A 12,094-nucleotide genomic window follows, 5' to 3' on the forward strand; every position below is an offset into this window, starting at 1 on the left:
TTCAACTTGTTCCAGGGGAGGTTCATGTTGGGTATTAGGGGGAAATTCTGCCTGGAGAGGGTTGCTAAGCTCTGACACAAGCTGCCCAATGCGTTGGTGGAGTTACTGTCCCTGGAAATGTCTGAAAAATACGTAAATGTGGTACTTAGGGACACAGACTTGATGATCTTAAAAGTCTTTTTTCAACCTAAACAATTCTGTGATTCTAGGAAATGCTAATGACAGAGTGGGTTGGAGATATTACAGCACCATGTGTACTGATGATCAGCCTAGGCAGTATTCTACTCTCCCAAAGCTTCACAAACTGACAACTTTTTCTTCAAGATGTCAGATCTTGAAGAAAATATTGACTCCTTTATCAGAGCTCCTGACCTGAACCCAGTGCAGATAAGCCTCATGCTATCAGAAAGAGAACAAAACATTGATGTATCCTGATAGACAAAAAGCTGCTGATGAATTTATTCATCCTTGATGCTAAAGCAGAGGTATTCTTATGAAACTGATCAAAAACATTCTATGAGCTCCATTGTCTGCTGAAGTGCTCTCAGTACATAGATTAAAAGAGCAAATCAAAGCAACTCCCTAGTTAAGCAAACTCCAAATCAGCCCACTAGTTCAAAGCCACAAGTCTGAACAAAAGGTCTGTTTTTTTCCTTGGAAAGCATTAGCAATGTATGTCTGTAATAAATCACATGAGATGTAAAGACAATGACTCACTTCATTATCTTCAAAGTATGAGAACAAAATATTCTGCTGAGACGAAAGTCTCTCAGAAATGCTGATACCCACTGCACTTTGCTCTCTGGTGGCAGCAAGGAACAATAAAACAATTCCAAGAAACCTCCACAAAAACAGAACTGCAGAGATTACAGGATTTCAGTCTGGATTTGTGGGTTATACACGCTCATCTTACAGCTCCAAAAAGGCCCCCTTTGAGGAATAGGCCTGCAAATTAAACCTAACATCTCAAAACTAAATATGTGCAGAGATGAGGAGCAAACATGCCAGCAGTAAAAGTTCTGGTGGCCAGAAGGAAGGAAACCTGTGGGACATGGCAGTCATTTCTGTGGATAATCTCAAGAGTTAGTTCAATACATTCCAAAATTGACACCTTTACTACAAACAATAAAGCCCTGAAAAATCTTCGTAACTTGACATTGTGCCATACTAGGAAATTTCTAATTTAATTCACTCAGAGCCCTTACTGCCCACAAACCACATCCCTTCCTTCTTGAAGCTGCCTGAAGTATTTATATTGGACAGGTCTATTTTATCTGCTCTATCAGGCAGCCACAGGTGACAGGAACCAATTTCTCCTAAAAGGATAAAAAATCCTGACTCTAATCTAGGAAATAAATGTAGTTGATGAAAGCTTAGAAACACAACCATGATGTCTGTGGGCAGGGCCACAAAGCCCCTGCCCAAGTATGCAGTGCTGCTGGTGAGGCATTCCTGTCAGGAGTACCAGAGAAATACTTGGAATAACCTAGACCAAAAGCTGAGATTTATTAATTCTGATTCCCTGTTACTTCCAGAGTTACACAAGGAAAAATATGCAGCAGTAAAATTCAAACTGCATAGAATTGTGGTGTAGCAAAGAGGTTCCAAAATGGTGTTTTATTTTTACCATCCCATCATCCAAAATCCACATTGGAATGCCAGGATGAACTGTAAAGGCATGGAGAACACTGAAGTTAGTGACACCTGAGTCTTTTCAATTAAACATTTGCCACACAAATCATAGAAGATCTTGATCTCTACTGCCTTGACTGTGTAATTGGCATACAAGAAACACTGAGGGGCTGGAGCATGTCCAGACATGAGAATGGAACTGAGGAAGGGTCAGGAGCACCAGGAGCAGCTGAGGGAGCCGGGGATGCTCAGCCTGGAGAGAAGGAGGCTCAGGGGGGACCTTGTGGCCTGACAGGAGGGGACAGCTGGAGGGGGGTCAGGATCTGCTCCTAGGGACAAATGATAGGACAAGAGCAAACAGCCTGAAGCTGTGCCAGAGAAGGTTTAGGCTGGACATCAGGAATAATTTCTTCCCTGGAAGAGTGGAGAAGGGTTAGAATAGGCTGCCCAGGGCAGTGGTGGAGACACCAACCCTGGAAGCACTCAACAAAGGAGTTAACATAGCCCTTGGGGATATGGTTTAGTGGGAATGGGAGGATTAGCTTAAAGGTTAGACTTGATGGTTCTGAAGGTATTCCACAAAGCTAACGATTCTGTGATAAGCAAATACCATCAATACTGGTTGCCATCTAGAGCTGCCCTGGGTTTTAATCCATGTTCCCTTCCTGAATGTTTGCTGTTAGGACAGGCTGGGGAATAAGTTCCTCTGCTGCCAGGCAGGACCACAGCCTGGCCCAGTGACCTGGACTGGACAGGGCCATAAGGGATAGCTCACCTGGGCCAGCAGCCACAGATGCTTACATGGGAGTTTGCTTTCTGGTAGAGCTCCCTCCACAGATGAATTAGACTTAAACTGTACATGCCTGAGTGCTTAAAAAAACAGAAACAAAAACAAAACCAAAACAACCACAAAAACAAAAACCCAAACAAACAAACAAACCACAAAAAAACCCCATAAAACAACAAAAAGCCAACAAGTAAAAAAAAAAGTTGTATCTAACAAACCCATCTTCCAGGCAGAGAATGAGAGAATGTAGTGATATAGCAGTTTAGCATCACCCTGCAGCCAGGCAATTTGTGAAGACAGACTGACTAATGCATGATACAACACTGAGGACACAACTGATTAGACATGGAACTGAGATAAAGTCACACAAATCAGACAGATAATTCCAAGCAAATAAACAAATAGCTCTCAAATTCCTAGCAATTATGGATTTTAAATTGCAAAAATACTTCTTGCCCAGCATGACCAGCCCAACTCTGTAATCTTAGTATGCTACAAAATAACAAATGCTGAATTTTTGTAGGTATTGTTTCAGTTACTGTCTCTGTTTGGAAATAAATTGAGGAGAAAACGCTCTGAAATTGGTGTTTCCTCTAAAAGAGAGGCGCTCCAGTAATCCTTTTTGCTAATGAGAAATGAATGCCAGCGGGTGAAATTGAAAAAACCCTAACAGTTTATTAACGAAAAAAAAAACCAAGAGGGTGCCCGCAAGGCACAGAAAAGGATTGTATAAATGCTAGATATGGAAGTTTCAAATTCTTAACCCCCATCCCCCAGCAGAGCGCTGCCTGGGAGGCAGCGGTGGCGGCTGCCCCCCTTTGCCTCAGGGAATGGGAGGAACAGGAGCTTACAGATGGGAAACTTTCTGGCACCGGACTCTTCCTCACAGCAAGAACAACTGGTGGTTTTTAGGGTTCTCTCTTGTGTTGGTTCAGCTTCTCCGAGATCGGTTTGGCGCCGATAAAAACCCCAAAATCGAAACAGTTCAGGGGAAAAAAAAAAAACCCAACCAATCAAAAAAACCAAAAACAAAAACCAAAAACACCCACAAAACAAAAACACACACACACAAAAAAAAAAACCAACAAAAAAAACCAAACAAACAAAAAAAAAAAACCCAAAAAAAAACCCACCAAAAACCAACCAACCAAACAAACAAAAGATGCCCAGAGGATTCCCAGGACAGCCTCCAGGCTAGGAGAAGGGGAATAAAACCTTTAAAACCTTCTTGTTTCAAGCTGGCAAATTAATCCATCAAAAGGAACAATGTAGTGTCCCGGTCCCCGCCGCAGCCACGCACCCGGAGAGAGGGGGTTTGAATCGACCGCGCAGCTCCCCGCCCCTCCCCGGGTCCTTCTCGGAGCTACAGCGGCCGTTTTGGGGCATAAAGCAGACCATTAGGGATTAAAGTTTCATCATAAAATCACCCCACGACAATTGCAAAAAAAAAAAAAAAAAAAAAAAAAAAAAAAAAAAAAAGCTGCTCCTTTGTCTATGTGAGCAAACCGGCAGCAGCTCAGACCTCAGGAGTTACCACAGCTCTGCTGAGCATTCCTGAAAGAATATATAACCCTGCAGTTGCTACCTTGGACATTTTATGGCAGAGCTGCTTTTCATGTGTCCCTAAGTCATTAACTTAGAACCCTACTTCTGCATTCAGCAGCTCTAGTTTGCTGTTAGATTTAAATTAAAGCCATACCATGCAGATCAGCCAGGTCGTGGCAGTGGGAAAGCTCATGTAGAAACCCAAAACTGAAGGAAGGAAAAGCATTAAGGTCCATTAGTTGTAATAGAACAAGGTCCCTAAAACGATGCTGTTTAATTGCATGAGGAAAACTGATTTAAGAACCTACTCTAAAAGCCTTTATCGCATAATATGTTCTCTCCTTACTGAGGAAGACAGAAAACTATCAGAGCATTCCTTTTGCTGTACCTCCATCTCTTGTGCATATTCTATTCTGAGGCCATGGTTCAGATCAACATTCAAATAATAGAGCTTTTATGTCTTAAAAAGTCAACATTTGCAAAGATTTTACAAATATTTTGTAGTGCCATTAGCTGCAAAGATGAAGTTACGGCAAAAGTTACTTCTTCCAGGTTCAGAAATCATTGAAACTGGGCCACTAGCAAAAAGTTACATTTAAAACAAAACATTTTAAAATTTGATACTAGTATTACTGTAATAATTGCAAGCATTAGTTTCCATTAATGAGAAGAGCCTTGAAGACAAAAACAAGAATCGTGATGCCTTGTAAAGAGACTTCAAAAGGTACAGAAGAATTTGTACACCCAAAGCCCCATAAACTCAGAAAGCACTGTGCTGTAAGTCTTTAAACCCTGATAGCTTTCCATCCTCCCCAGATACAGGATTCTGTCATTTGAAAAGAAATCTGGGTCTACATAGTGGCCTTGGCTTCAGTGTATTATCAAATTTAGCTCTTCAAATAAACCAAACCTTGAAGTGCAGGTAACCTCTAATTAGCAGGATAACACCTTAAAAAAATAAAGCAATGCAGAGGTAAGGATCTTGTTACATTTATAAAGAAAAATTATTTAGTTACATTGGCTTCCCCCCCTCCCCCCTTTTTACACAGCACTGTTATTAAAAGCTGTTTTAGAGCTTTATCTAATAGCTAGGTAAGTAGCAAAGATACCAACATCAAATGCATGATCTTAACCTATAAAGTAGGGGAAAATTATTCTTTATTGCTCTCAGGCAGATCCAGAGACATTGTGATGTCACAGGAGAGGATCTGACTTTCTTTAGCAGCCCAGTGCTCACCTGGTTCACTCCATTGCACCTTTTCCCACACCAATCCTCCAGGCAGTTGCAGCAACACACACATCCACTGCTGAATGCTAACTGAAACATGAGAGGTCATGTTGGGACACAGCAGACCAACAGTACAGGAAAATTAATTATTATTAAATTGTCATATAAGACAGGTTACAGTTACCCACATCACAGCCAGCTCAACAAGCTGCAGAGGAAGGACAGGAAGGGCCTGTCAGCATCACCACTGGGATGTGATACCATCTGAAGGCCATGCTGGAGGAGCCTGGGGCCATTTGGAATCAGTCTGGGCCACAGCTGAGTGCTCACACATGACCATGGTGGCTGATATGCTTCAGCTTCAACTGGGGATGAATTTTCCCCAGGAGCTCCAGTGCTCTGCAGCACCTCCAAGCTGTCCTTCTGAGGGATTTTTGAGAGATTGTGCTTGGCATCTGTCATGGAATCTTATAACATTTTGCCAGAGGAGGTTTAGACTGGATATTAGGGAAAGGTTCTTCCCCCAGCAGGTAGTCAGGCACTGAACAAGCTCCCCAGGGAATGGTAACAGGCCCTAGGCTGCCAAAGCTCCAGGAGTATTTGGACAACAATCCCCAGGGGGAGATTGTTGAGGTGTCCTGTGCAGGGCCAGGAGTTGGACTTAATGACCTATTTGCTCCCTTCCTACTCAGAAGATTCTATGAATCTACGATGCTATGAAATAATATATTCAAGTGATATTTATTTTGTAAGCCATTCAAAGGAGATAAATCAATTAAGGCTTAGCCAGCCTTTGAATACAATTTCATTATGTCAGAGAGAGCTGGTTCTGCCCAACTGACTTGAGAACTCCGAAGATTTTAGGACACTTAGTCCAGATAGGGGATCCCTCACACACTGAGGCAAGGGCTCTCAGCCTCCAGGAGTTCCCTCGAGCAACCCAACCCAAGGAAGAGTCCTTGACTACAGACCTACAGCTCCAAGGAGGGCTGGCTCCACTGACAGCCCTGGCAGGGCTCCACCATAGCCAAGTGAGATCCGACTGATGGTCAGGTATGGTTATAATCACCCTCCCTGGGGGGCTCTGACCTGCTGCCCACCACAGCCACTCTGAAATGTAGTAGGGTCCAGCCTGCACACAGAGGTCAGTGATTCATCTCTGAAGCCATGCCACAGCTCAGGCCAATACAGGTCCCTGCTGGGGGAGTACCTGCACAGGTGCTGAGGACATGCATCTCCCGACTGCTCTAACACCTAGCAAGCTCTTGACTGGATGACTGGAATTTCTGAAGTTAACCCCTTTGAGGGGCACAACTAATGTGGGTCATGTGAGCAGACATCGTTAAGACACCCCAGCTATTCAGAAGAGTGTTCAGCATGTAAACACAAAGCATATTGTTGGAAACAGGAGCACAATATCCCAACCCTTGGACAGCCACACACATGTGACACAGCAGCCAGCACAGCCATGCACCGCCTGGGACAGCCACACACTGATGAGCTCCACGTCCTCCTGCTGCTGTTCCCCAGGCTGGCGCAGCTCTGCAGGTGAGGTCTCACCTGAGGGGGGCAGAGGGGCAGAATCCCCCCTCCCCTGCTGCCTACGCTGGGCTCAGCCCAGCCCAGGGGGGCTCTGGGGTCAGTGCCCATGGCCGGGGCAGGCTGAGCCTCTCACCCACCAGCACCCCAACCCTCCCCAGGGCTGCTCCTCATCCATTTTCCTGTTTTGTGCTTGGAATGCTTGATCTCAAGACTAATAAACCATTCTCCAATAACATTATTAAAGCACATATCCAGCTCTTCAAAACTCCCTACTACTAGTTCATATTACCACACATAGTGCCAGAGTGAGTGGTAGGTTTTGTCAAACATTCAAAAGTACCAAAAGAACAGGTGCTTTCCCTAAGCTGTTGGGGAAACAAAAAAAGTAAATTAATCAGTGTGTTTACTGTGCATTTTACTACTTCTTAATATCTTCTTGGAAAACTATGATAAATGTAATTAATATTGTCTAACTGACAATCTGACAAAGTGTTTTTCACACCAACAGCTCACTGGACACATACAACTACGCTACAAATTCATTCACAGCCAGAATAAAACCACACGCAACCACAAGCTTCATAAATTATGAGCTTGGAATAAAGATGACTCCTGGCAACCAGGAAAGCTACTGGCTTGCTTCCTTACATTTTGTTGTTTTTCTGTTAAATCTTTTACCTACTGATAAATTTTAAAGGAGATTATTTCTGAATCTAAGCTAATAGATAGTGGTTGCTGCACAACAAACATCAAGGGGGGAACATATAGAGAGGTCATTAATACATAAAGGAAAAGAGAAACCAAGGAAAGAGTGAGGAAAAAATCAGCTTCAATAACAGCTTATAATAAGTGCACATTTAAATGGAATTAAAGCTTTTCCACATCTATCTGCAAATAATTAAGTGTGGCTGGTTTAATTAGAGCAGCTCAGTGCAGAGAAACCTAAACCAACACATTCCTCAACCAATGTGCTGCTGGCAGCAATGCTGCTTCAGGGCTCACACAGCCATGCCTGGCTTTTTCTTCATCAACCTTGGGAAATCCAGAAAAAGTTCTCCTATGAGTCACTGGGAATGTAAATGGGGGTGATCTTTCTGCAGCACAACTAGAGACAAACATGCTCCAGGTGACATAATTCACCTCACAAGTGAAACAACAGCAAAGGCAGAACAAGAAAAGCAGCTACCTCAGGGAAGGTGACTCCCATGGGAGTGAAGTGGCAAGGGCGAGTCCATCCTTCTGCAAATGGCCAGAAGGAAATTCCAAAGAGGGCAAACTGCTCCAGACAGTCGATATTATTCCTCCTCAGGGGAAGAAATGACACTTGGAACAAAGACAAAAGCACAAAGGAACAGGAAGACTGAGGAGAGCACAAGGGAACACCAAGGAAAGAAAAGAGTTACCTAGAAGGATGCTGTCAGTGGAGCAATACATGAGCCCTTAAGTCTGGGTGATGGAGCCACAAACCCAAAGATGAGAGATCAGAAAGGGTTGATAAGCAAAGCCTTGCAACAGAGCTGGGACATGCGTTGAGAGAGGTAGGATGAACCAGAGAATAATGGAGAACGGGGGCTGAAAGCCTGTGGAGAGGAAGACACAGGAGATTGAAGGTGATCTCAGAGAGGTGAGAAATCAGAAAACATGCCTTCTTCATTCCCTGAAGAAGGGAAAGAAATCCAGGCACAGAGGAGCCAAGGAGGGATGGCTGGAAGACACCAGGGGAATCATAGAATCAGGGAATGGTTTGGGCTGCAAGGGACCTTAGAGTCCATCCCATTGCACTCCCTGCTACAGGCAGGGACAACTTCCACTGTCCCAGGCTGCTCCCAGCCCTGTCCAGCCTGGCCTTGGGCACTGCCAGGGATCCAGGGGCAGCCACAGCTGCTCTGGGTACCCTGTGCCAGGGCCTGCCCACCCTGCCAGGGAACAATTCCTGCCCAATCTCCCACCCAGCCCTGCCCTCTGGTAGTGGGAAGCCATTTCTTCTTGTCCTGGCACGCCAAGCCCTTGTCCAGAATCCTTCTCCAGCTCTCTTGGAGCCCCCTTAGGCATTGGAAGGGACTCTGAGGTCTCTCCCCTTCTCTTCTCCAGGCTGAACACCCCCAGCGGTCTCACACTGAATAAAGCGGGGAGGTCAGGGCAGTGGCAGCTGCCCAGGACGCTCCAGCACCCGCTACACCCCTGTGCCCCGGGCTGAGCAGCCTGTGAGGGGCCAGACAAAGAGCGCCCGAAACATTCCAGGGCCGCGCCAGCCGGGGCCGCCATTTCACCCCTGTGGGCTCGGGGAGGGGGCGGGGCGCGGGCGGGCCATGCCGACCCCGCCCCCTCCGCCGGCCGCCATTTCAGAGCCGCGCCGGGGCGGAGCGGCCCCGCCGGGCGAGCGGCTCTGCTGCCCGGGGCCTCGCGGTTCACAGCCGCCCCAACGTGAGGCCCCGCGGCTATGGAGCCGGCACTGCTCACTGCGAGCGTGCCTGGGGCTGCCGCTCACGGCTGTAACCAGGAGAGTGCACCCGAGGTGGGGCGGATTCGGACCTTCTCTGCCCTTCTCTGCGTGGCATCTGCGCCGTTAGGAAGCTCTGTATCCATCCATCATCCATCATCCATCCATCACTCCATCCCTCCATCTTGCCTTGTGTGACCCGGAGTGCCCAGCTGAGGGCGCTTGGCTCGTTCAGCTGGAGCACAGGAGATGAGGGGAGGCTCCTCGGGGCTGCAGCTCCTCCCGAGGGGAGGCAGAGGGGCCGGGGCTGAGCTCTGCTCTGGGACAGCTCCTGGAGCCCAGCGAGGGCTGGAGCTGTGCCAGGCCTTGGCATGGAGCTCAGGGAAAGGTTCTTCCCCCCGAGGGTGCTGGCACTGCCCAGGCTCCCCAGGGAATGGTCCCGGCCCCGAGGCTGCCAGAGCTGCAGGAGCGTTTGGACAGCGCTCTCAGGGCTGCTCAGGGTGGGGCTGTTGGGGGGTCTGGGCAGGGACAGGGCTGGGCTGATGATCCCTGGGGGTCCCTTCCAATCCAGGACATTGTGATTTTATGATTCTGTTTATTCAAAGCCAAGTAGAACCATTTGTCCTTAGCTGCTGCTTCCATCCATCAATTCCCACTGCACATTTTCCTCTTGAGTCAAAATCACGTTCATCAAGGGCTTCCTGGGTCACCCTGTTTTCACTGAGCTTTTTTCATGTTTGAGGATATCCCAGAAATGGTATGACCAAAAATACCTGTAGCATTCATGTTGCATTATCTTGAGATAATTTCAAATATGACACTTGGTTTTACATTGCTAAAGTTCCACATTACCATAAGCTGATGTTTTCACATTGAACTGAAACACTGTAACAGACCATTAATATATAGCAAGATCCATAATATCAAAAAGAGATAATTCCTTTAAGAATTGACACACAGCTTCAAAGGACAGCTTTTCATTGACATCTTAAATAAGTGTTTATGGTAATAGATGAAATTTTGAGATTGCAAATATGCTGTCAAAATATTAAGGCCCATCAACGCTCTGTGCAGTGTTGTGCTCATGGCCTCAGTTTTTGAAGATTTGAAACCCACCTCATGTCCAAGAATGGGATCGTTATTTAAAACCTGGATGATACAAGGAAAACATCAAATTTACAGTAAAAGAAAACTGCCACTGATGTGAATGACAATATTGTGATTTTGGGGCTGGCAGGATGAGCAAATAACAGATGCATAAACGTCTTTAATGTTTTATGAGGCCTTAAAGGATATTTCCAAACCTGTCAGGCTTGGAATTTTCATGTGAGGATTCCCCATCTGGCAGGGAGAACTATTGTAGAGATGAAAGGAAAATGGCAATGCTTTTAACATTGCTCTTAATCCAACATCCTCAGCAGTCTCTTCATGGAGCTGAACATTAGGATCTCTGTCACGCTGTGCCCATTGCATATGGCAGAGGCTGGGCTGTCCCTGGCTGTCACATGTGGAAGATGAGCACATGGCCCAATGTAATAGGCCACTTGAAAGGGTTTCTGGGCAGTTTAACCAGAAAACATCAGTGCAACCATGTTGGGAATTTACCAGATAAGCTCTTGCTAGAAGCCACATCAGGATAGGCAGAGATAGATATTTGTATTTTCATTGAGTAATGTGCCACATATTCCAGTAGACAGAGTATTTCCACATGTGTGCATGGAAATACCAAAGAACACAAACTCCTGTCTGGCTGCAATTCCCATCCTTCAGGCGAGATCTCACTCTTCTAGACTTGAGAAAGGAGCTAGAGAAGCAGAAATTTGATTTTCAGGTATGCCACTCAACTAAAAAAGACTCAAATTATGAGTTGTCTGTGAATGAAAAGGAAATAATGTATTGTAATGCAGAAGTATTCTGATTTTTCTTCCCCGAAGTTGAGCACCTTAACGCAGGATTTCCAGACCTGAAGCTTATATGTCACACACTAACACGCTGCTTTGTACCAGGGTATTATTGCAGAGTACTGTTGGCAATGACAAAAAGACTTCTCTTTCTTCAGAATAGTGGAATTTTACTCTCACAGATGTCTCCTGTGCAGTGGAAATAGGTGCAGATAGAAAGGGATGCCCTTGGCTACGAAAAGTGAAAACGGAAGAGGGAAAACTCTTGGGCAGCTGGTCCCTTCAGGGCGCTGCAGAATTTCTCAGCACAGCGAAGTGCTGGCCACCAGTTTCTCTGAGAGATCATTTGCATCTCATTTACACAAAAAGCACTTAATCTCCTACCCAGTCACCAGCATTCCCGTGGGCTGTGCCTGGGGAGATTCCCTGTCGCGGGCTCCGGCTGACACTGGCCCTCAGCCGAGGAGAGGCTCGGCTGCCGGGAGCGCTGCCCGCAGCCGCCGGGCCCAGGGCTGCCGTGCTCCATCTTCACGCGAGCCTGGCTCGCTGGCACAGGGCAGACTCGCGTTTCTCCTGCTGGACGAGCCCGGCCGGCACAGGGCGCACGTTCTCCTGCGGGCGCCGCTCCAGAAGCGCAGCCGGACCCTCACCCAGCCCGGGCCGCCGGGATCGCTCTCCCCGCGGCCGGGCCCTCCACCCCGGCCGCGGCCCCCTCCCCCCGGCGCGCGGCGCGCTCCGCCCCCGGCGGGCGCTTGACGGACGGGAGGAGAAGCCAATGGCGCGCGGGGCACGTGCGCGCGGCAGCCAATGGGTGTCGGCGGGCGGCGCGGGGGCGGGGCCGTGGCGCTGGAGCGGCTCGTTGTGCGCTGCGGACCGATCGCCTCCCGCTGCCCGGGCCCGGCCGCCGCCGCCGCAGGTGAGGCCGCGCGCGGGGCCGCGGAGCCGCGCCCGAACGGCGCCGGCGGCACCCGCGGGGCCGGCGCGGGACGGAGCGGGCGGCGGGGACCGGGCGGCCGGGC

At 47.6% G+C, this 12,094-nt stretch overlaps 1 protein-coding gene and 2 long non-coding RNA genes across 4 annotated transcripts in view; 2 read left to right on the top strand and 1 right to left on the bottom strand.

Annotated features, from left to right (window-relative positions):
- Positions 1–12,094, top strand: part of LOC146765073 (uncharacterized) — an 83,297-nt gene that overhangs the window by 8,311 nt on the left and 62,892 nt on the right. The gene's annotated exons all lie outside the window — the stretch shown is intronic.
- On the bottom strand, positions 1,584–9,021 carry LOC116184528 (uncharacterized). Its single transcript, XR_014950305.1, has 2 exons — positions 7,921–9,021; positions 1,584–7,839 (listed from the first exon to the last, which is right to left on the bottom strand). It is a non-coding gene; the product is annotated as an uncharacterized LOC116184528 (long non-coding RNA).
- ELAVL1 (ELAV like RNA binding protein 1) overlaps positions 11,910–12,094 on the top strand; it is a 39,749-nt gene continuing 39,564 nt past the window's right edge. For both annotated transcript variants that reach the window (XM_021528207.3, XM_021528208.3), the window contains exon 1: positions 11,910–11,991. The gene's annotated coding sequence lies outside the window, so the exon portion shown is untranslated. The remainder of the gene's footprint in view (positions 11,992–12,094) is intronic.

This window comes from Lonchura striata, chromosome 28 (assembly GCF_050655825.1).
Source record: "Lonchura striata isolate lonStrDom1 chromosome 28, ASM5065582v1, whole genome shotgun sequence".
NCBI classification, from domain to species: domain Eukaryota; kingdom Metazoa; phylum Chordata; class Aves; order Passeriformes; family Estrildidae; genus Lonchura; species Lonchura striata.